The sequence below is a fragment of the Pyrgilauda ruficollis genome, unplaced genomic scaffold, assembly GCF_017590135.1.
Source record: "Pyrgilauda ruficollis isolate IOZ18807 unplaced genomic scaffold, ASM1759013v1 scaffold29, whole genome shotgun sequence".
Classification (NCBI taxonomy): domain Eukaryota; kingdom Metazoa; phylum Chordata; class Aves; order Passeriformes; family Passeridae; genus Pyrgilauda; species Pyrgilauda ruficollis.
The window spans coordinates 1,815,185-1,839,258 of record NW_024524266.1 but is presented as its reverse complement, the minus strand read 5'-3'; the positions used below and the strand labels follow the sequence as shown (position 1 = coordinate 1,839,258).

General features: G+C 40.3%; 1 long non-coding RNA gene across 1 annotated transcript; it reads right to left on the bottom strand.

Annotated features, from left to right (window-relative positions):
* Positions 1–2,686: 2,686 nt before the first annotated feature.
* On the bottom strand, positions 2,687–13,045 carry LOC121356196. Its single transcript, XR_005955524.1, has 3 exons — positions 12,614–13,045; positions 11,987–12,071; positions 2,687–5,164 (listed from the first exon to the last, which is right to left on the bottom strand). It is a non-coding gene; the product is annotated as an uncharacterized LOC121356196 (long non-coding RNA).
* Between the last annotated feature and the right edge of the window lie 11,029 nt (positions 13,046–24,074).

Here is a 24,074-nt window from a genome sequence, read left to right as displayed (position 1 = left end):
TTTACATGATTGTCCTACTCCTATATTGCACCTATTAACACCTTTTTTTACCACAAAAATAAAGAAAAACATTGTACCCACCCTTTTTTTCTAGAAGAAGAATATAAACACAGTTGCGCATCTCTACTGGCTGCATTTTTTTCCCCCAAGACTTTTGTTTGCTGACTTCTGAGCCATTTCTAATGCAACCTTTTCACAGCACAGAATCACAATATCTAAATCCTGAGAAGTGGAAAAAACCCCACTTCTAAAGACTTAAAGTACTTCTCAAGACTTTAAGTAAAGACTTAAAGGCTTGAGAGTGAGTACAACAGTATGGGCCCAGTGATTTAAGGGATAAGAGAGTTTTTCTGGATTAATATGTAGTGTATATTTTTGTTTCCAGCATTATATGCCACTTGCCAGAACTGTTTGATGCTGTAAATTCGTTTGGAATTTTAATTTCATGAATAATTCACAAACACTGCAGTGATTCCAGAAAGTCATAACACCTTATCATACATTGTGTTTCTAGAAAGTGTTGTGATGTCTTGGAGGGTAAGTGCAGTTCACCTAAACATTAATAAAAATTTCTGCGTGCTTACGTGCATTTTCTTCCTCCTGATCTTCTGCATAACCCACAGGTAACATTTTTTTTAATCCTGACACCCAATCTGAAGCTACTACGTGGCCTGTACCCAGGATTTTGGCACTTGTCATGTATTTTGGTGGCATTTCCTCCATTTTTTGTGAGTTATTGGAATTTTGCCTTCAGGGTACCAAATAGTTAGGTACTGTTGTTACTTAAAGTAGATATTGCAGATCCCATCTGAAAATGAGCTGAACTTCAAAAAATATTGCTGTCATCTTTCTTTGCAGGCACCAACAGAGAACAGACCTATTAAGAAGGCAGCACAAATCGGGAGAGAAAATAATCCTTAAGTGGAAGTTTTATCACTCAGATGGTCAGCATTTTATCTCTTACAATAATGGCTTGACTTAGTATGGGACAAGTCTTCAAATACTCCAACAACAATTCTAAGCCTTCCTCTGTGAGATACAGAAAATCCATGCTCTTCCCAAGCAGCAGAAGATAAGGGTAGTGCAGGACATCATCAGAGAGGACATGTGAAATTCTAACTTGCTAGATATAGTCACAAATCAGAGGGAGAACCATAAGAATGTGCATTCCCCCCTGCCCCAACAGTTATTTGTACAGTGTCCTGGATAAGTCCCAGAGTAGGGAAGCAGCCTGACTTAGAGCAGCTCCCAAAGAGATGGCTTCAGGGAGCACAGATGGGGCTTATCCTGATGTGTTGTGACAGATCAGCTCCCCACCACAGCTTGCTAAGCTCACAGGAGGTCTCAGCAGTCGGAAAGGGACAGAGTCAGCTTTCAGCATTCAAAGAAAGATTTGTTTTCAGCTGCACAGAGGAAGAAACACTGATCTGTCCTGCCACAGTACCTGCAAATTAGGGTCAATTGGAAAAGTACAGAGGCCAGATTATCTGCATTTTGCTGAATCATGTACAACTCAGCAAAAGACGGCTAAAATGCAGCTAAATTGGAATGGAAGCATTTCAGGCTTTTTTTGCACTGGTGCCAAAACAAAGTTAATAAAATAAACATTTTGCTCCAAAATATATAGCTAAATACCTGAAATCTTTAGTACAGAGTCTCAGAAATTCTTAGTAATTCTTTACTCAATGTTATGCATAGGCTTTTGACTGTTTTCCGAAAAGTCCTCTGTGTTCAACGGTCTTTGAGGAGCTAAAACAGTTTCCAAGTAGTACGATGTAAACAGAATAAAATATGGAAAGTTTGTGGAATTAAATTCTTTGCTATCAATGGCTATGAATAAATTAGGTGCTATTTGGAGCAATAAATTACATACTGGTGTGCAAATATTAGTGAGTTTCAGAGTCCATGTAAATTATTCAATGAATAATCAGGAGTTGGATCATGTTTATAGTCAAATCAGATGCAGATTTGCTTAAGTAATTCAGAAATCCTAAAAGAAATCTTCCTATAGGACTGCAAAACTGCTTGTTTGAACTGACAAAATTGACTCAAACCAGCAGATAATTGAAGCATTATTTCTTTGAAAATAAAGGATTAGAAACTTGAGCACCCAGATGTGGTTTTGGATGAAGCAGAGAGACAGAGCCTGGTTTGATAGACAGGGAAGGGAGTGCCTCTCTGTTCCTGACTCTAAGAAGTTAAATAAGCCCCTAGAATAGCATTCACAGCAGGTTTTCTCCGTGTCTGAGACAGTGATAATGATGAGAATAATACATTTCCCTGGTAGGGTTCCACTTAGAACACAGCGTTCTGTTCTTGTCTATTCAGATTAAACAAGACATTTCAGGATTTGAAAAGTACAGAGGGAAAGTGCAGCGAGCTATGAAGGCAGAATTGTACAAAAAACCCAAGTAAACATGTGTGTCTTAAAGGTTCAAGGAAAACAGACAACATCTTGAACATGTGTACAATAAATCTGACAGGTGCAATGATACAGCTCCTGTAGCCATGTGCAAACCATACCCATCCATAGCAGTGTTCTTTAAACATTATAGACAGAAACTGAACACTAATTAAGTCTAAGGTTGCCAAAATACCCATTACAAGATAACATTTACAGTGAATTACTAAATGAGTCATTCAGATATAGAGTATTATGATTTTATTTTTCAGATATATATTATACATTTGTACCATGTATTGGGGCACATTTCTGCTGAGGATTTGACAGTTTCCAAGAACAAAATCATGGAAGCACACACTTTTCCTTACTTAGAAAATATTTTTAAGTCATTTTACTGTCAATCTCTATTCTCTTTCATGTACTTCAGGGTGAAGGCTTCAAACACATTGGAGTTGAGTTGTTCTGCTTTTTCTATCCCCCAGAAAACTTTCAGTGTCATAAAAAAATGGGGAAATTTTGATTTTATGAGGACAGCAGTGAGCTGTCAAGAATTCTGATAGAGTTCAGCAGATTTGGATGGACTGAAGAGTCCATTCTCATTGACTTTTTCACTACAGGTCTTCCTCATGATCGAATTGTTTGAACTTTTTCACAGAGCAATCTGGGATCACTACGAGACTTCCACCCACAAGTGTTTCTACACTGAGCTGCAAGAGGCAGTCCCTGATTCAGAGTGAGCTCCCATTCCTCCCTCTCTGGGTGTCCTGCAAGCTTGGGGAACGCGGTCCTAGATAAGAGGCAGATGAGTAGCAAGAGGGAGTCTCAGACCAGGCAAAGATCTGCACCTGGAGAAGTGAGCCAGGGCTGGCAAGAGAGGCAGGGAGGAAAAGTGGAAGAAGGAAAGTGGGGTGGAGAATGGGAGCCATGTTAAATGATCACTGGATAGGAGGCCAGGGACAGAGACATTCTGTTTGCATGGAGAGGATTGCCTATAAACTGCTCATTTTCAAAATGGGAAGCTGAGCCCAGGGGACATGTCTGTGCAATGGATGGCAAAGCACACTGCCCCACTCCGTGCTGGTCTAAACAGCTGCCTAAACAGCCATTAAGCTCTCACAGCTGCTGCAGGCTCTTTTATTAAATGATACAACCTAGAGAGCCAGCAGTCTGGATCCAGCTTAACAGATCACAGATCAGAATCCAATATTATTCTGGGAAGGGGTCTGCTTTTTCCTGTGGGTACTTCATCTCCTTATTTTTAGGTTTTTACAAAAACAACTAACCCAAATGTTAAACTTTTTAAAGAATATCTTGCTAAGCCTATTCAAAGGTTGAGAAAGACCAGAACATTACTTTTGCAGCCTGATTTTTTGCAATATCTTTAATCACAGGATCACATATCATCTTCTACAGGGCCCTTGTCTCAGCCAGGAGGGACATGATATGTGGAGGAACGGGGCCCTGTGGGGATTGAGTTATGATGCCATTAGTGTCTGAGGGTGGATTCAGGCTACCCTGATTGCAAAGCAAAGGACATGCATTTAAGACACTTGCTCTGGGACCTTAAACATCCTCAGTGATGAAGGCTAAAGGGTGAAGATTAACCCAGCGATGTATACTAGAAACCATTACTTAACAGCAAGCATTTCCATATTTGAATTAAATTAACAGTGTATGTTTCTGTTTTATCTACAGGCTGTCTTCCTGACCATCATTAACCACTTCATTTCCAGAACCACTCCAGCAGCAGTTCCTGTGCAGAATTTTTAAGAAGATATCCCATTTTACAAAGTAACAAATGTCATTAAGTCACTAATCAAGAAGCACTCAATCCAAATTGCTCATTTCTCTTAAAGTAACTGTTTTGCCTAACAAATCTAGAAACATTTACAGAAGATTTGTGTGTACAAAACACATTTTCTTTTCATTTGAAATGGAATACTGAACTCCAGTAGTTAAGTTCAGGTCTCAGTTATATTTTTTAAATTAAAAACAAAAAATCACAGATTAGAAGACTCAGCAAGAAGAAATTAATTTTGTTTTTCTATCCCTTTCTCTCCACCCAGCTGTACTCACAGCTACAGCTGGTATAGAGTCCAAATAAAAGTTGCTGCAGAGAAATGTATCCATTTTAGTGGAGTAGCTTGTGTGATTTCTCATAAATGCTTTACAGTAATGACAGTCACAGCTCGGAAGCTATCATGGTCTTTTTCCCTGGAGAGCAATATGTGAGCCATTCTTGGTGTTTAACCTTTTCTGAGAGGGCAAATGAAGTAGAAGTCAGGCATAATCAGGAACTAGAGGGGGGAAACTGTATAATAAAACTTTTTTTTCAAAAATGTCATTGAAATATTTTCTTCTGGTCCTTTCCTTTGTTTTGATGGGGGATGGGAAGTCAGAGAGATGAACGCTCTTGGTAAAAGCACGTCACGACAGATCAAAGCAATCAAAGCTTTTCCATGTTAATTTTCTGTTGTCCAGACATTTAATTCACTTGATTGAATCGCAGACCTTCCTTTTGGAGGTTTTCCCCCCAGGTGGGGCAAACTGAGGATATCAGTGTTGTACACTCCCATGTCCTCCCCCTGCACGTGTCCGGGGTGCCGCAGCACGCTGGGGATCTGCTTTCGGCTTTGACCTTGCAACAGTGGAATCCTCAGCAGCTCCTGCACCTCATCTCAGTGCACACAAGGTGAAACCATTCCTAAGTATGCAAAACACCCGTGGACATCTCCAAACTTGAAAGAAACAGCTCAGCCCCTGAAAAAAAAGCGATCCTAGGTTCATTTGTAGTATACTATAGGATATTACATTAATGGTAGTCTGTCTTTAAAGTTCAGAGCACACACACAGGCTTCTAATCAGAATACAGACCCTTCATTAACTCACTAGTGAGCAGGAGCCTTTGCATCTGGAACAAAGTGTTGCTGCAGCAGCCAAATACATACGAAAGACCTTTGTGCCATAATGGCCGCTGCAAGTGTATTTTACCCTCTCAAAAAAAAAAAAAAATCTGAGAAATTGCTTTAGATTTAGCATGTTACAAATACCTATCTCACAATTAATTTGACATTAAAATCGTTGCAGTCTTTGTACTGGGAGGGGATTTTTTTTTTTTCTTAAGTGCTAGGGAGGTAAATGAGAACATAATTACATTGTCAAAGTCAATAATAGCAAGCAGCCTCTGTCAGGTCTTGCTGTGCTCAGCACTGTTTCACAGGAACTGCTGGGGAGTTCTTCCGCCACCAATCCATTTGGCTCCATTTAAGAACTGACTACAGGAAGGTAGTTATTGTACAAGATTAGTTTCCTGTATGCTGCAAACTGGCAGTAGCAGAAAAATACAGGATGAATTTATTAGCTTGCAAGGTCAGCTAATAAAAACAAAAATGATGTAACTCAGACCATTGTTTACTTTAAGTCGGATGGCTTATTAGGCTTCATTCAAAATTCAAACTAGTTAACTCCTGCATTTCCAGCCTGCAAAACTGTCATTCATGTTGCAAACTTTCTACCTGCTAGGCATGTCTGTAGGTAACCATAAAAAAAACCAAAACAAAAAAAACCCACACAAAAAAAAACCACCTTAAAAAAACCGAAAACAACAACAACAACAAAATAAACCACAATAAAAAAACCCAACCAAACAAAACAAAAAAAAGTCTGGATGTTTGTTTTCAAGGAATTTTGTAGGACTACTATGCCCTGCTCTTAATAAAAAACAAAACCCCTGTATTAAATATACTGACCTTGATACCACAGGTAACTGTACCAGTTATATTTTGTCACTATTACAGAAAAAAATATGATGATAAAGATGATCCTAGAATATTTAATTTGTGCAATGAGCACTAGCATCAAGTTTTAAACTTGGGAGAGGTGGTTACTAAATGAGATTGTGCTTTTGGTCTAAATACTGTTTTCAATAGAAATTCAAAGAAAAAATCTCAAAAATTTCAGAAAAATTATAGTATTTGAAGATAATAATGGCATTGTGATGTCCCTCAGAAACAATATATGATGCAAATTTAATTTATTGTTGCCTTTTCTTGCTGTAGACTGTAAAGGGACTGTGATAAAAATATAAGACTGTTTCAAAAATTAGTAACTCTCTGCTTCAAAGAGCACATAATTGGGGTCAGTTCAGCTTGAGTTTTCTCTGGAGCCTGAACATGCATAGACACAAGAGAAAAACTGGATAAAAAGAGAGATTTTGAACTCTGTTGTAGTACTTGTACAACAACCTTGCTCCAGATTAGCACTTAGAAATTCTGAGTACTTAAATTATCTAACTGGATTTTTTTTTAAGTGCCTAAATAAGTTGCAGGTACAGTACCCAACTTACTTTCAAGTACTTTGAAGTAGGAGTCATCCATTCACATCCTTCCTTTCCTAGGGAAATGTCTTGGGCTGAAGCCTTTAACAGGGGCACACCTTGGCAGCTCCTCAAGCCTGACTGTGCTCCTCACCCAGGCACTGCTTCACCTCCTCTTTGGATAGCAGGACACCAGGATCTTAAACTTTCCACACAGCCAAGGAAGGATCAGCAAGTGCTTCTGAGGAGCACCAGAGAGAGATTCAAACTCTCATTTTTAAGAGAGCTTCTTGCTGCTGGTTGTAAGGTGGAACAATGGGACTTTTGAGTCCTTCTCAGAGTAGCACTCAGATCTGTTCCCTTTAAATAAGTAGGTCAGTGTCTCTGCCTCCTCCCTAGTACAGGGATATCTCTCTGGATGTCATTCGTGCACCCGTAAGAAGAGCTGTGGTTAGAGTTTTGACAGGAAGAAATTTTTTTTTCACTAGGATTTAATGTAATACCCAAGATGTAAAGTCATTTAATTCTTGTATATTTAATATACAGTTTAAATATACATGTAATGGAAAGGTAGAATCAGGATCATGAAGACCACTCACTACAAACTCAACATCTGATAACAAGAGTTGTTAGAGATGCTGGTTTGTGATGACCAGTTTTGCAATGGCCAGAGGCACTGACTGCTTTTTAAATGAAAGGACCAGGAATGAGCACTTGCAGGCCTAACATTTTGACTGGCAGAAGTCTCAACAGCATAAAGTCTGATTTTACCATGCCCTGGCGACGTTGCTCAACTGATCTTACATCAGATGGTTATTTGAGACGTCTCCTGAGCCACTGCACCTGTAACACCAAACACCCCAAGCCAAACTTCAAGAGCAATATTTTCTCTGCCTCTTTCTAAACAGAATGTTCCAAACAGTCCACCATGTGCCTCAGAAGGTCACTGCTCATCAGATTTAATCAAGTCAGTGAAGGATGTAGGAGGGAAAAATTGGGTCATGATGACAATTAGCAGGTCAGAGTAGTAAATAAAAGCAGAAGATGGTATGGGTTATTGTACTAGGTGTGCTCTTCAGCACTGGAGCAGACTGAGCTTTTCCCTTCCTGGATGCCCAGGTTCCAGCAGGGTGTTAGAACAGGACTCAGAGCACATTGATCCTTCTTGGGAATGGAAATCTGAGCTATATTGTAGCCAAGAAAGCAAGATCCAAGGCAGAATAGACAAAGATGAGGCTGACTTCCAGCAGGAAAAAAAAAAAAAAAAAAAAAAAAAAAAAACAAAAAAAAAAAACACTTTTTTTAAAAAAAAAAAAAAAAAAGTAAACCCAGACCATAAACCTCTGCTTTCTAGACACTAACATCAAAATAATTCAGAAAAACAAAATCTGATATTGTCCTGAGAGTAGGAAACCTCTCCCTTTCTTGCTGCAGAAAGCAGAGATTTCACTTGCTTACACAGCTGTCTCCTGTTCTGTAGGGTGCCTGCCCCTAGGAAATAAAAGAGTGTCATGAAATACAGGAAGATGATGGCACAAATTCCTCTGTCCTGCTTAAACACTTCTAGGCTAACACTTTTTTACAGTGAGGGTGGTGAAAGACTGGAACAGGTTTCCCAGAGGGATGATACACGCTCCATTCCTGGAAACATTCAAGGTCAGGATGGATGGTGCTCTGAGCAACCTGATCCAGCTGAAGATGCTCTGGCTCATTGTAGGGGCTTAGAGTAGATAGTCTTTAAAGGTCCCTTCCAACCTAAACTATTCTATGATTCTATGACTTCCCACAGCTGAGGAAGGCATATAGTCTTCCTCCAAGGTAAATGAGTGCTACCGTTGTGAGGGTCCCAGGACAAGCAAAGAGATTAATCTGACTCCATGTTTGAGAACATTGATTTATTATATTAAAATAAATTATATACTAAAATGATACTAAACTATAGAGAAAAGGATATATCAGAAGGCTAAAAAAGAATGAATAATAAAAACCTGTGACTCCTCAGAGCCTCGACACAGCTGTATCATGATTTGTCATTAAATTAAAACAATTCACATGGAACCAATCAAACATGCACCTGCCGCATTCCAAAGCAGCAAAACAGGAGGAGTACATCAGATAATATTGTTTTTCTTTTCCTCTGAGGCTTATCAGCTTCTCAGGAGAAAAAGTCCTGGGCAAAGAGTATTTTTCAGAAAATATCATGGTGACAAATGAGCAGCTTCATTTCCCAGGCAGCCTTACTCAGCTTTATTGTCCAGACGCAGACAGAGGAGCCTCTGTGTCCCCAAATGTAGGGACAAGTCTTGGCTGTGCCCTGACCTTGCAACTGAGTAATACCCACCCCACAGTGACACCAGTTTGCACTCAAGTGAAGGAAACCCAGGTGGGAGCCGCCTCATCAGGGAAACAGGATTTTGATGTGCATTGTGGCAGGATCAAACAAGTACAAAACTTGCTTTCAGGAACCTCACTAAGCCTCCAGACATGCTCCTTACTCACTACCACTGAGGTTCAGTGGTGAGACCTCCCTGCCTTACTTAGAGGTGCTCTGAGTCACCTTCACACTTGAGCCGGGTCTGGGATGGGATCTAAACCTCTTAAACTGGGATCTGGAACTGATTGTATCTTATTTCTGGCACTGCCCTGTGTCCCACAGATGACCCAGTCCCATGGAGGCAGGGCAAGGGACAGTTATCTTCCATCCAGCTAGTCTAAGCCTGGGTATCCAGCAAAGAGAAGGGAAGGGCCAATTGAGAAAGCAAAGGCACCACTGCCTTTCCCAACATTGCTTGTGCATTTCTTAATTAAATGTCATCAGCTAAAAAGCATCAGGAGCAGCAGTAAGGATGCAGGCCATCCCTTTTCCCAGAGAAGCAGCTTCGTGGCTACAGTCTCAGATGCCTTCTTGTTTATTAGTCTCTCCCTAAGCTCCTAAAGTCCAGAGTCTCTTCAACCCTGAATCCCCAGTCATACCGAGCACTTTGTTTGCCCACCCTGTACAATTTTGTCATGAAGACTTGGCTAGGCACTTTCAGATTTGCTGACATCCTGTAGCAAATAAATCAGAGCCAGAGTGGAATGTGAATCTGTGGAGATAAGCCACATAAAATGCAATTTTCTAGAAGGTCTCAAGCCACCTCTAAAAAAAGGCAAGTAAGATGAATGCAAACTCTTTTGAGACTAGGGAGTGTAATGTATAGCATCAGATAGCGGGGCTAGAGCAATTTGCAGCACATATGACTGCTGTGCTGAGCCTGTATTAACTGTAGTCAGCAGAGGCAAATACTGTGCCCTTAGCACTAGTATGCTCTGAAAACAGAGATTAAATGCAACGGTGTTAGAACTAAGCACTGACCTAGAGTTTCAAACTGTTCAGCAGACCAAGAGCACCAGCCAGCCAGGGCTCCTCATGGGGAATCAGCAACTGCCTTAATTCAGGGTCCAAAGATTACAGTGTTGAACAAAATGCAGCTTTTCCTCGTCCAAGTCATGTTTAGGAAAGACAAAAAAAGAAAGAAAAAGGGGAGGGAAATGCAGTTTGGTGGCCATTGGCTATCATGGATCAGATGACATAATAAGATTATTCACTGATGCTAGTCCAAAATACATGATTCTACTCCGAGAAACCTGGTCTGAAAGTTTCCTGATCCAGGAAGGCCTTGGATTGTCTTGAAGGCCCTCCCAACCCAGACCATTCTGTGATTCTATGATCTGGACTGAGTTGCTGGCATGTCCTATGCCTTCTGGAAGTTCTTGAGGGAATGTGTCAAGAAGATTTCATCTAAAGGGATTTTGAGGGTTACTCTTTTAATGTAAACTAAGCAGATTTAGTGGCTTTGGCAAGTGAAAGCAGTCATGAATTCAGAGATAATTTTCATGAGTGTCACACGGAAATCTGAAACATGCCACATGAAACACTGAAGCATGTTTTGAAAGTGGTGGTTCTGGGACAGAGAGCTTTTACTTATATCATAACCCTGCTCACTGAGGCTACCCACCAAAATAGCTGAAAACATTCATTTGAGAGTTACCTCTCAGAATGAGAGTTGCCCAGAGCCTCCTGTCTGCCAGGGTGGTGTGCAAGGCAGAAGGCTCTGGAAGGCTGGAGGGCAGGTGTTTCTGCCTGCTTCTTGCCATCCCACAAAGGAAGAGCCTTGGAGCAGGAAAGGGGAGAACAAGGATGCCCTTCCTCGCCCCATTGTCTACCACAGGGAAGTGAGGTTGCATCTTGAAACCCTGCCTTAGTGGCCCACTAAGACATTCAGCATTTTAATCTGTCATTAATCTGTGTAGGGTTTAGCAATGTAGCCAGGCTGGTCTATGGCAGGAAGTAGGGTGGATCTGCCTTGAGCCATGATGTGCAACAAAGCAGTTCCTGGTTTGGGTGAGAGGAGTTGTTTTTATGACTGCCTCCATCAGATAGAAGAAAGAAATGGTCTTGCCTGGTCTCTGGGATGGCCAAGTAATTGTGAGCAAGCCATAAGCAAATAAGTAGGAACAGGTTTGTGTTCACCTAAGTAAATATTGCACAAAGCTTCCTTTCTCCTGTTCAGTTATCTTGGTCCTTGCAATTAAAGGAAGTGGAAGTACAAAGTCTGAGGGAGCATGAACTTGGTTCAGTTTTTAATCCTAACAGAACCTGCCTTTTAAATTACAAACTAAATCCATGTTTTATCAATCTCTGCCTCACAGTCTTGCTGAGATTTTTCACATTCCTTTGCTAGCCAGTTTAATTAGAACTTTAAGGCTTTCATGTTCAAGGTGTCAACTTTGAACCGACGGGGTCAGCAGAGTCCAAAGGAAAGGATGAAAAATCTCCAAAGTCTCAAACAGAAACAAACCCCAAGCCTTATCCCAGCTTCACAAATGTTGAGAAAGTTTGGATTTGGAGGCAGAGATTGCAGTTCAAGTTTGTAGACAGAAGGGAGGGTTATGCCACCATGGGGCATCCCCACATGTTATGAAGCTGATCAACCTTCCCACAAATCCTGAGTCAAAAGGGCTACTCCAGAGATGCACAGAGGAAAAAAGAATATAACCACTTCTCTTGCTTAGGCCACCACTAGCCTGAAGACTTACACCTGGAGAACTATTATAACTACTGAGGTACAAAGATTTATGAGGTCACATCAGGCATCATATGTGAGAAATGTTAGTGCTACCTCTTTTTTGGAATTATAACTTACCATAATTCCCAACAGCAACAATTTTAAAAAAAATAAAAGTCTAAGAAATCGTTGATAAATAGAATACAATTTAAAAATTACCTTCTCCAGTGTAGTGCATGTTCAGTGACCCATCTTCACATACATATCCAAATTGTTCCAAGTTGCATGTCTGGTTTTGAAATTTCTAATGAGTAACAAGGGACATGATAAAATTGGGTGACAAGATTTCTAGTATTATTCAAAGAATAGAATATAAAAAATTATTCCTACCCACTAGTGCAGAAAGACAGAGCTAAATGAATAAAAGAATGAATACACACTGTAAAATCATTCTTCCCTCCAGGCCAGATTAGATGTCTGGTTAAGCTGTTCTCCATGAAGCCATCATGCATAGCCATGCACATTCTGCATACAAGTACAGCAGTCTTCCTGTCCCAGCAAAGATGGGGCTGAGCCCTACCAACAGGGTCATCACACAAGACAGTCAGGTTGGGGAGATTTTACCCGTTCCAAATTTACAATTCCCTGCCAGTTAGAAGGGGATGTACCTTGTAATTACCCTGAACCACGGTAGTAGCAGATGTTACAGTGGAAGAGTACACCTCAGGCCTGGGGTCAGAGCAAGTCCAGCCAGGATCATTGTGCAGATGCTCAGTCTTTTTGACATTTTCTGGTACAGCTGTATCTGTCAGATATTGCTGTCACAGGTAGGTTTATGGCAGTTACCTTGCTTAAAACAGGAGAGCAGCTGTATTAATGCCTTCTGTCTGGAGGTGGAGTGCACCCAGCAAGCTTCAGTACAATTACTGTCATTCCAGGTTTCCTGATCAAAGGCTGTATAAACTATTCTGGTTAGTGAGAAGGAGGACATTCAAAGGAATGCATCTCTTGGCTCTGAAAACATACACAGCAGCCAAAGCCCAAGGAAAGCAATCAAAACATTAAGGAAAGATGCTGATTGAAAGAGATATTGAGGAATATTTGGAACAGTGCAACACTGGCAGAAGGGAAAGTAGAAAAACTCTTGTCACAATCAAGACTATGGAATCACAGAATGAAAGAATCATTTAGGTCAGAAAAGAACTTTAGGAACAAGTCCAGCCACTAACCCACTACTGCTAAGGTCCCAATAAGCCATGTCCCTAACTGATATCTACATTATTTAAATAACTCCAGGAATGGTGACTCCACCACTTCTCTGGGCAGCCTGTTCCAGAGGTTTTGACAAACCTTTCAGTGGAGAAAAAAAATTAAAAAAATCTAATCTAATCTAAACCTCCCCTGGTGCAAATTTCTTTTTTTCCTCAATTGTTTGTTTCATGTGAGAAAACACCAACCCTCACATTGCTATAGCCTCCTTTCAGGAACTTGTAAAGGGTGATAAGGTCTCCCCTGAGCCCTCTTTTGTCCAGACTAGGCAACCTCAGCTCCCTCAGTTGCTCCTCATAGGACTTGTGCCCCAGACCCTTCCTCAGCTCTGTTGCCCTTCTCTGGACATGCTCCAGCCCCTCAGTGTCTTTCCTGCAGTGGGGCCCAGAACTGAACACAGGATTTGAGGTGATCTCATCAGTGCTGAGTACAGGGGGACAATCACTGTCCTGCTCCTGCTGCCACACTATTGGTGGTACAGGCCAGGATGCCACTGGCCTTCTTGGCCACCCAGCCTTCTTGGCCACACTGCCAGCTCATGCTCACCCCCAGGTCCTTTTCTGCCAGTCAGCTTTCCAGCCACTTTTCCCTAAGGCTGTAGTGATGTATGAGATTGATGTGACCCAAATTCAGGAGCCAGAATTTGGTCACCAGTAAAAGGAACAGATGTAAATTATATGGGGGAAAGAACTGCAGTTTTCTTCCTTGGAATCTATTATTCTCCTCCTCCTTCCTATGTCCCTTTTTTTTTTTTTTTTTAACGTTTTTTCAACAGAGTAATGTTAGGATGCAATGACACAGATGTAAATTTAAATAAAATGTCAAAACAAGGTTTCAGTAACTGTAGAGCTGATCTATTCTATTCTGTGGAGAAGGTCACTGTAAGCTGCCCGCTAAAAATATTACCAAGAGATATTTCACTCTCACAAGCACTGGCTGATCAGTGATGGAAACTTTGAGGAGCCTTTTGTAGGTATTTGTGTATGAGAATATGCACATAAGGGAGGCAGAGCAGGAATGTGTTGCTATAAAATACCTCACTGTGTCCTGATAAATCCAACATGTGAAGGTTGCACTTACTTGGCACTTTAGAAGTCATGACATGTTATTCTCCTGGTGCAATTGTTTCGGTCCTCTTATCAGAGTACACATTAATAGCTTTATGCTACTTACATTGAGAGCTGGAAATTGCTAAGGAGTTCAAAGCTCTATCAAGGAGGAAATCATAATGGTAGAAGCCCCAGAAACACCCTACAGAGAGATTTAGCTCCTGGCTTCATTTTCGCCTTTAGTCTGTTTTTTCTGGCACTGACTATTTTGCTTCATCCTGCAGAGACACCTATTTTCAGCAACTTCTCTCAGTGCAGGAAAAAAAATGCTATTCATGTTCACCTACATTAATTAACTGAGAATTAAATCTGCTTCTGAAATCACATCAAATTTGTAGAGTAGAATAGCTTATTAGCCTGAACACATCAAAGTGCTGAATGAAGCTGCTCAGCTTCTGTAGTAAAGCAACTCATGTGTTTGCTTTGTAAATCACAATAAAGAAAAAAAGTTATTTGTTCGGTTCTTTTGGCAGCTTTTGTCTTTTCTCTTATATATTTCACCTCTTGATTCCTTAGTCATAGAATACTCTATTCATATTATTGAAGCCTTTAGAATAATGAAGTATGCATCAGGAAACATCAGTAAATATAATTAAAAACTACACAGTTGAATTAGATCACTTTTTTTGAGAATTAATGCAATAGTGGGATCTGCAATGGCATATTTATTTCTGCCTTTTTAGTATTTCATGCTTCTTGATTCACTGCAAAAATCCAGAAGGAAAAGAAAAAGCTCCTTCCAAAACTGGTGACTTTGTGAGACTCAGAGATTTCACAGACACATGTTTAGAAATACAGTTCCACCTAACAATGTCAGAAGATGTGATTTGGTAAAAAAAAAAATTAAAAAAAAAAAACAGTTAATGATCCCAATTCTGCCAGGTTTTTCAAAAAACTGGGATGAATATGAATTATCTGCACTTGTGACTGCATTGGATAAAACCACTTCACATGCACCTTCCTTGCACGGATTACCTCTACTGAGTGCAGGGCAGACTCTGTTATATCAGGACCAAGTAGCCCGAAGTCTCTGTTCCCTTAGTTGTCCTTCATAAGTTACTGCTTTGGCTTTGTTTTTGAGGGCATGGGGGAGAAAAAAATCCATCCTGTTGGAAGGCAAAAAATGGGATGAATTGCCATGTCAGCTGAGTAAATGTTATTTTACCAGAGATCTTTGACCAGGGTCAGCAACAAGAGCAGTTTGTCCTCCTTTAGGAAATGTCAACACAGACAATCAAATGAACCCTACTGGGGCCAGATCCAGCCAGCCGTGTCTTTGATTCGTTGTCCACATTATTTGACATGAAAAAAAAAAGGCCACATAAGAAAGTGCTACAGCAGATGAATGGGTAATGAGTGAAAAGAAAGGGGTTGCAGACATGTCATCAGGTAAATCTGCACCTGAATATTAATCTCCACCTATGAAAAATCCTTCCATTGAGTCTTCCATACGCAATAGCATAAATCCATGACTTCACTACATTTTGGAAGTTCCATGCAATTCCAAGTCATCTTTCTGAAAGATGAAGAAGTACCCCAAGAAAAGCTGGCAGAATGAAGACAGGGACTGGCAAGTGTTGTGGAAAGGCTGCTCTGCAACAGGGAAATAAGTTGTCTGTGGTCTCTCATTCTGGGAAGGGAGCAGAAGAGTATGACAGGAGCCTTAGGAGACAAGAGTGTCAGGGAGGATTGAAGAGTTGTTGCGTGAGTTGCCATATTGTTGTAATACAGAATCTACTTTTTTTCCAAACAAGTGAGGGCTTTTTTGGTTTCTTTGGATTTCTTTCATGTGGTACATAATTAAATTATGGGCCTTTTGCCTGTGGCAGGATGGTAGAAAGCCAAAAATATACATATCTTTAACGCTAACTTTGCAGCCTTGCAGAAGGAAAATCTTTTGTGAGCCACCAAGAGGCAAGCCAGCACCTTTGGGCCCGTTAGACCTTATCCCATTGCCATAAGAAGGCATAAAGGTAAGGAGCATTCACCCTGCCTGTTCTTACACTCTCCCCTCATCACCAGGTACTGGCCCATGCCAGAGACAGGGTAGGGAACCTCTCAGACCCCAAGGCCTCTCCCAGCACAGCTTGTTCCTTACATCCTTACATGAGATATCTTTACAGTGCATGAGCTAAGACCCAGCAGGAACCTGTATCAGTAAACATGGTAAGTGACCAAGAGACATGGCTATATTTAAAAAAACAGTTCTTTGGCTCCCACAGACGGTGTGTGGAGCAGTCACAGCAAAGCACGTGGAAGGATATATTATGTAGGAGCTATCAAACTCCATTTTGAGGAGGGCAGATTTCAATGAGAGGTTAAAGTAGGTGGAGCTACAGCTTGGAATTTGTAAATAATTTCTTTAACTACTCCCTTTTTGTGAGTTGGAGAGTTTAGTTTGTTCAATTGCTATATTTTCAATCAGTATTGATTGAAAACACTAAGAAAAACAGGAACCAGACCCTGAGAACATGGAATACATCACCAACACATTGGCTAATTTAAGTCCACTTAACACCTATCTTCATCAATTACCCCACCTGCAAAAATGAAAGAATTTTTATACCTCACTGTGACACTCCTAACTGGTTTAAGTAATTGTGAGGTTTGTTGTGTTTATCAGCATTGAAAAAGCTTCATATAAGTGTAAAACAACTAAGAAAGATGAGAGTTCAGAACTGTAGAAAAGAATATATACTTTATTTTGTCCTAATAAATACCTCGATAGATTTCACATAAAAAATACCTTAGTAATCTCTCTGTTCAGTTCAATATTCTCCAAAATTAAAAAGCACCAGAATACAGCTGAGAAAATAAGCTCTGGCTAGTTGTACTTTGTTTACATTTTATTTATGTGGATCAGCTGCAAAACAGTGTTAATGCTATCCCTCTTTAATGAACCTTTGTACTAAGGACAGGAAGTTTATGAAGACTAAACCCTGTGAATAATATTCAGCTTCATAACTAAGTCAGCACAGTAGGACTAAAATGCTTTATTGGATCTTATTCACAAGAGGTTTATACTATACTGCTGATATCTTCCATTCCACTTAATCACTTTTATGAACACAAGCCAAGCCCCTACTGCAAATTGCCACCTGAGAGCTTAGGAGTCTAAACGATACTCCACTGAAGCTCCAGAAACTCTCTTTGTTCTGGAGAAAACATACTTAATCATAGCAACCTAACCCTCTTGGTTTCTTATTTGCTTTAGAAGGTGTTTGTCTCCACTCTTCTTTGGTGGGATCATATGCATGAACAAAGTCATTACTGAAATGCATCTGCTGTTTGTCTGTATTGCCACAGCCTGCGCTGCCTGCAGGTAACTCAGTAAGCAGAAGGACATTTATTTGCATTTCCTCAGGGCAGGAAATTTAGTAACAAGGTTTTGTAGCCTAGGTGACTTTGTATTAGCAATTTTATTACATTGCTTTTATATTCTGTAGACACCATCATGGTACTAGTGGTTGTCACAAGCATCAGTAGTTATCCCCCAATTTATGACAGCAGTTACACCTTCAAACTAGTTTTTACTTACCCAAGCTCTCCTTTAGATCAGAAGCAACATGAATCCTTGTGTGAGCAGAGAGAGGTCTGAGGGATGTGAGAGGACACCATGTCTGTGGTAAGGAATTAAACAAGCCATGAACTGTACTCTGGCATCCCAATCAAGTGGCTATGACTGATTGTGTTCACAAAGCTCCCAAGCTGTTCCCAGCGGTTGGAGGAGTGCCGGCTGGTTTAGGCCAGAACCGGGGCAGGAAGCACCCTAGCAAGGTGCAGGACAAGCACCCTTACAAGCACATGCACCTTGGCTGTCACAGCTTGTGCTTCAGTTCTCTGTCAGGGATAGAGGCACTTTGCTGGAGAGTTTAGAACCTCCAAATACTGAAAATCGTAAGATGCTCAGATACAAAATCATTGGGAAGAGGCAGTAGTGGCATAGAGGTACCCAAAAGTAAGATGTTTTTCCATACTGACAATAGATGCACTAAGCACAGTAAAAGTAATTGAGAATATCAATACTGCCAGCTTAGAGCTTCTTGGTAGCACAATGAAAATATCAGCAGGTTTTCACTTGCATGAGGATGCAGGAATGCATTTCTAAGAAGCTACAATGCATTCAGATCACAAAGGGAATGCCCCATGCAGTGCACCACTAAAGAGATTTGATTCCCTGTGGAAAGGCAAGGAGGAAAAAAAGTCTACACTCTCATGAAGAGAACTTTCTTCACAAAAGTACACATTTTAATTGGCTTTTTTGTAGTCATCATCTTCAAACAACACTGAAAGTGTCTTCTGACAGTAGCAAAACTGCTCCTGCCTTTATTAATTGATGAGAGTAAAACAGAAAGTAATTAAAAATTCCATGAAGCCATTCATTCTGACTGTCCCATGTGTAGTAAGACATTCTGTCCCACTGTGCTAAAATTAACTGTTTCAGAGAAACATATAAACAATATGAACTGCAATCAATAACATCTGTCAGCAGCATTGCAGAGTGACAATGAATCTTGTCAGCACTGGGACTGACTGCCCAGATTATTTTCAGTTCTGGTGATCAATACAAATATTTAACACATACCTCCTGCTTTGTTCAAGCACTAAAAGGGCAGACTGAAACCAGTTTGCTGCACAGGACTCTCTCATCACGGGATTTATGTGGTCATGAGCATACATTAATAACAAGAGCTTCCCAAGTTTGATCCCCACATTCCTCAGATTTTACAGGGAAATAGTTAGTGAATTGTCTAAAAAAATAATCTGTGGTGAGTGTTATTATCCTATATTCCCAAAGGCTGTTGTCTTCTTTTATGGGCCATGTGAGTAACTTTCTTTATCTTTTATCTTTCTTTCTTTCATTTTTTCTTTCTTTCATTACTTATTTATTTATTTATTTAAAGAGCAATCCCATTACCTTTTCTGCTGATCAGGTCAGTCTGAGTCTGCCCAGCTGATTAGCTATTATTATGTCAAAATACTTCGTAATCCTCTCTGATCTCTTCTTAGCAGTGCTGCCAGGACTGCAACACTCTCATTTGAATATGCTCAAACATGCAGAACAACACAGCATGCTTATCATTTTTTAATTTTTTTATTTCTTTATGTCCAGAAGAATTCTAGAAGATATTATTTGCTGCTTCTGACCTTCCACAGGGCAAGGCAGACAGTGAGGCTGCTCCAGAGCTACCTGGAGCAGGAGGAGAAGAGACTCAATGCTCCCTAAACCTCTGGTCCTCAGCTGCCCACAGCTGCCCACAGCATTTTTCCTAGCTCTTTTCCCTGGTAGGGAGATGCTACTCATTCATGTGTTCCCCTGGGGTAGAACTGGGATCCTGGTCTTGGATCTCGGATGTGGGAGGCAATCTCTGATTCCTTAATCCTCAGCGTTTACTTTCCTTGTGCTCCTGTGCCTCACACTAAGTATAATAGCAGCTGCCCTCCTGGAAGTTACTGATGGGTAGCTGCTTCCTGGGTTTCAGCCACAACAGAAGTTCTAAGAAAAGGGGAAGAAAACAAACAAAAATTAATATTAAATCTAGGAAGACAAAAACACTGCAGTGCCAAATTCTCCTTTGGTAACCCAGTACAGAATCATTGTTTACATCAGCTAAGCAGAAGAATGGAAACTGCTGACAGAATGGGAGCTCAGGGGCATGTGAGTCACCACTCACTGAATTTCCATACTCTCCTGACCTAGTAATGTTGTTGGGGCATTCAACACAAGATGCTGCTTAAGATGCTTTTTCGACCCAAAAAATGAAATTTTTGCATTCAGGCTGCATACAGGAGATTTCCAGAAAGCTTTTTAATAGTGAAAATACAATTCAGAGTACCAGCTTGAAATCAGCAAGCTCAGATCTCAGGCAAAAACCACTTTCCAGGGAGAGCAGCTGGGATAAAACAGTCTCCTAAGGAAGCAATGGAAATTCCATATCTTGACACATCACAAGCTACCCTGGATAAAGCACTGGTACGTGCATAAGAAGAAGCAATCCTGCTTTTCACAGAGAGATAAGTTCAAAGATTGAGCTGCTGAGATGCTTTAGAGACAAGTGTGATGTGAGGTCTGAAATAAACAGAGCACTTCATTGCACTATCAGTAATGAACTGTAGAGAACTATCCTGATTGTTGTATTTTGCCAAGAGGGCTCTATCCTGTAAAACACTAAACACCATAAATTCTTGTTGGAGAGAGCATACAGTTTTTCCTAGGGGAAAAGGTGAAGTAACTCTGCAATTAAATAAATTTTTAAAAAAAAGATAACAAAGAAAAACAAAGCCAAAAAAAAACCCCAAAAACAAACAAAAAATCTATTTACCTATGTATTCCCACTTGGGAAATATAACTAAAGAGCAAATAGGTGAATGGAAAATCCACCACCTAAACAGTGTGTTATTCCAAAATACAATTTTTAGTGTACATTTCAGTTGCCTCCACATATGCATTGCAGTTACCCTTGGTTTCAGCATGTTACTTCAAATGTGAATTGTGGAGAGTATGACTTTATTTCAATAGCTCCCTTTAACTGATTCATAAAAATGCTTTCTGTGTGAAAATATTTGGTCCACATTTGGCTCAGCATTCACCATTTTTAGTAGGTCTAAATCTAAACACCTCAATAAAAACTTTTTCTGATGTAGAAGTTGGAATAAACATTCCAGCCATTTCAAAAAATTAAGTGAATAGAATTTGTAGGTAGAATATTGGACTGGTTCCTGAAGTACTTACCCATAGTTTGCAAAATTTGTGAATGTAAAATATTTATCCTAAAATCCAGAAATCCATACCAAGTCATCTTATTTTCTAATCCTTCAGTAATACTTGTGGTTGCCTGAAATACCTTTCAAGGGACATGGGAAAGACAAAACAACATAACTTTTGATGTAATTAAATGGGAAATCAGGAAATTTTGGGAAGTCATGTTCTAATATAACTATGGGAAAGAAATCCCTTTCCATTTGTTCTGCTTAGTCAAGATTTTTCTTCATATAAGTGCAACATTTCTTAGCAAAAATCTATCAACAGATCTTTATTGAAACTTATACTTCATCTCTTAGACTTGGGCACATACAAAGCATATTTTTTCACTTTAAAGTTACAATAACTTTGGGCTAAATCTCATTACTCCCCTGGTTGTGTCTGCACAACTTTTTATGTGATGACATGGTGCTCCACATGCATCAGTAGCATATGGACAAGAACCACCAGTAACAGTCCTGTATTTGGCTTTAGGCATCCTGGGCTACAGAAAAGGAAAAAAAAAACAAAAAAAAAAAAAAAAAAAAACCAAAAAAAAACAACAAACCATCTAAATAAACAAACCAAAAAGAAACCCCAAATAAACAACAACAATAAAAAAAATCCCAACATAAAAACCAGAATAACAAACTTTCAAGGAAGTTTTCAGTTAACTTTTTTAATCAAGAGAACACTAATATAGTGTTTGCAGTACCTAAAGCCTAGTGTCAGAAATATGCATAATTCTAGCTATACACAAAACTGGAAAGCTAGTTCTTATTTCCCATCACAATCGAGTGATCTATTGTCATGACAATGTATGAAAATATTTTTGTTGTCTTTGCAGGAATAAAAATAGTATTTACTGTATTTTCATATTTCTTACTATAAATGTTTTCCTCAATATTTTTTTTTTTGGAATCACGTTAATCTTACTTTTATAATCTGCTCCATTTGTATGCAGGCCTTGAACTGACAGAGACACCTCTATATATGTCGTGATATGTTTTATGGTAATCACTACTATCTGATCCATGCAAAATCATTTCTCTCCACCTTCCCCCAAGTCCCATCTTCTGCCTTTTAGTGGGTGTACCCCCACCTCTCATCAGAATATGGCCACTGAGTCTGTGGTCAGTCACAGTCCACAGGGAATGTGATAAATCAGCCAGCTGAAAATGCAGAAATGGTGCCTCTGTCCAGCCTCAGATCCCTGACACTTTTATCTGTTTTGCATTGCACAGGACCAGTTTGTCTCAGATAATGCAGATACAGCCTGCAGTGAGTGCTGCTCCCATACAGCAAGTTTTAGCCTGTGTTAGACACATGGACAGTGGCAAACTTCACACACCAAAAGCTGAGCTTACAGGGGAATCTAGTCACAATTCTCCCGGCATTAAATTTCTAGTTTAGCTTTTCATACTTCAGCAATGGTTTGATCATTCTGTAAAGAAATATAACAGGTTTTGGTTTTAGAGGAGTTATGTAAGATCCAAACTGCTTCTGGCTGTTATCAAGGTATAGACCTTGATTTCGAGCCGTAATGTGGCTTTGATAAATGAAATGTCATTCAGCAAAGGCAACTGAGATTGAATCACTCGAATGTTTCTCAGAGTGAGCAATCCTGGTGTCTCCCTGACTTACTCTCTGTTCCCCACCCTGCTGTAGCCAGACCCTTCAGCCTCTGAACAGCATGTCAGCCTGGAAAGTTGGAGACCTCGACCACATAATTTTATGCCTGTCCTCTGTCAGCCTCCCTATGACACTGCCTGGAGCTGCAGCAGAGCCTGCTTCTCTCGCCAGAGCTCCAGACTCAGCAAGGAGCTGCAGTTCTGCTCTAGCCATAAACTACTGAGCCAGCTGAAGATTTCCAGAGAGCTCCAGCAAAGATCCATTCTTAAAATATATCAGCTCTGACAGAAGAATCTGTCTGGACTGCACATGTCAAAATTTTACCTTCTTCCCAGTACTCACTGACCCTCACCTACCTGGAAGCATCACACATTTGCTCTTTTTATAGCAATCAACTTTTTTCCATATGCTTCCTTTTTTGCATTAAATTTTTTTGTATGGATTGCAAGGCAGAACTGTGAAGAAATATGTGTTTTAGGCAGCAATCTCAAACAGGAAGCCAAATCCATGATTTTTTTTTTCAAAGCATTCAATTTAGTGTAATCTTCAGACCCACAAAAAGAAGAGCCTTATTTCTCCCAGGCTCAGCAGTTACTTTCTGTTAAAGGATTTATCGAGGCTGAATTTTGCGCTTAAAGCACCATTTAATCAACACTTACAATGCTTAACATTGCACTGTGGATGTCTGATCATTTGACTGACTAATCCAATGTTCCCTTTCCCTGTGCAACACTGAAATGTGGGGTTTCTTGTAGAATGAGGGACATCTTGTCACCCAAAGGGCCGGGTTTAGGAGAAAGGGCCAGACTCTTACAGACAAGACCAGTGGCCATATAGGTGACTCAGCTGGAGCTCTGGAGGGCATTGCACATGAAGAAGGCACAATGTCCCTGTGTCACAAGCAGGCACCTCCAGAAGCAGCCCACATGTGCTGTCTGTGTTCCTTGGCAGCCTACAAGCCCCTGCAGGAGGCTGGGAGGAAAGGAAGCAGGAGAGATCTGTTACCTCCTTCTCTTTCATCCTTCAGAGATGCAAGCACACACTGCAGTAAAAGACCCTGTCATGGCTTGCAGGTTGCACAGAGTCACTTCAGAAAAGCTTCTGCCGCTTCCTCCTGCTCTCTCTCTTCCCTGCTGACCCGCCCTAATCTGCCTGCTTCTGCAGCCCTATCTTGGCCATGCATCCACATGGTGCTTGTCTTTACCTGCTGTCACTGTAAACAGGACTCTTCCTGCCCCCGCAGGATGTCTGTGACACTCATTTAATGTCTGCAAATCATTTTGAGTTCATGAGGAGCAAGGTATAGTTCAACATCTACACAAATCTCTATCTAACACTGTATATCAACTTATTTAAGATATTCCATTTAATGCTAGTGTTCATGTAATTTACAATTAGACAATTCAACTTGTCTGCCTGTAGAATTTTTTTACCCAGGCAATGAATCAGAGGAGGACTATGAAGTGTTTTGAAAAGCTGACAGACTCCCTCAGTCACACCTCTGTACAGGGACACAACTACGGAATCCCAGACATAGGAAGGGATTCCTGCAGAT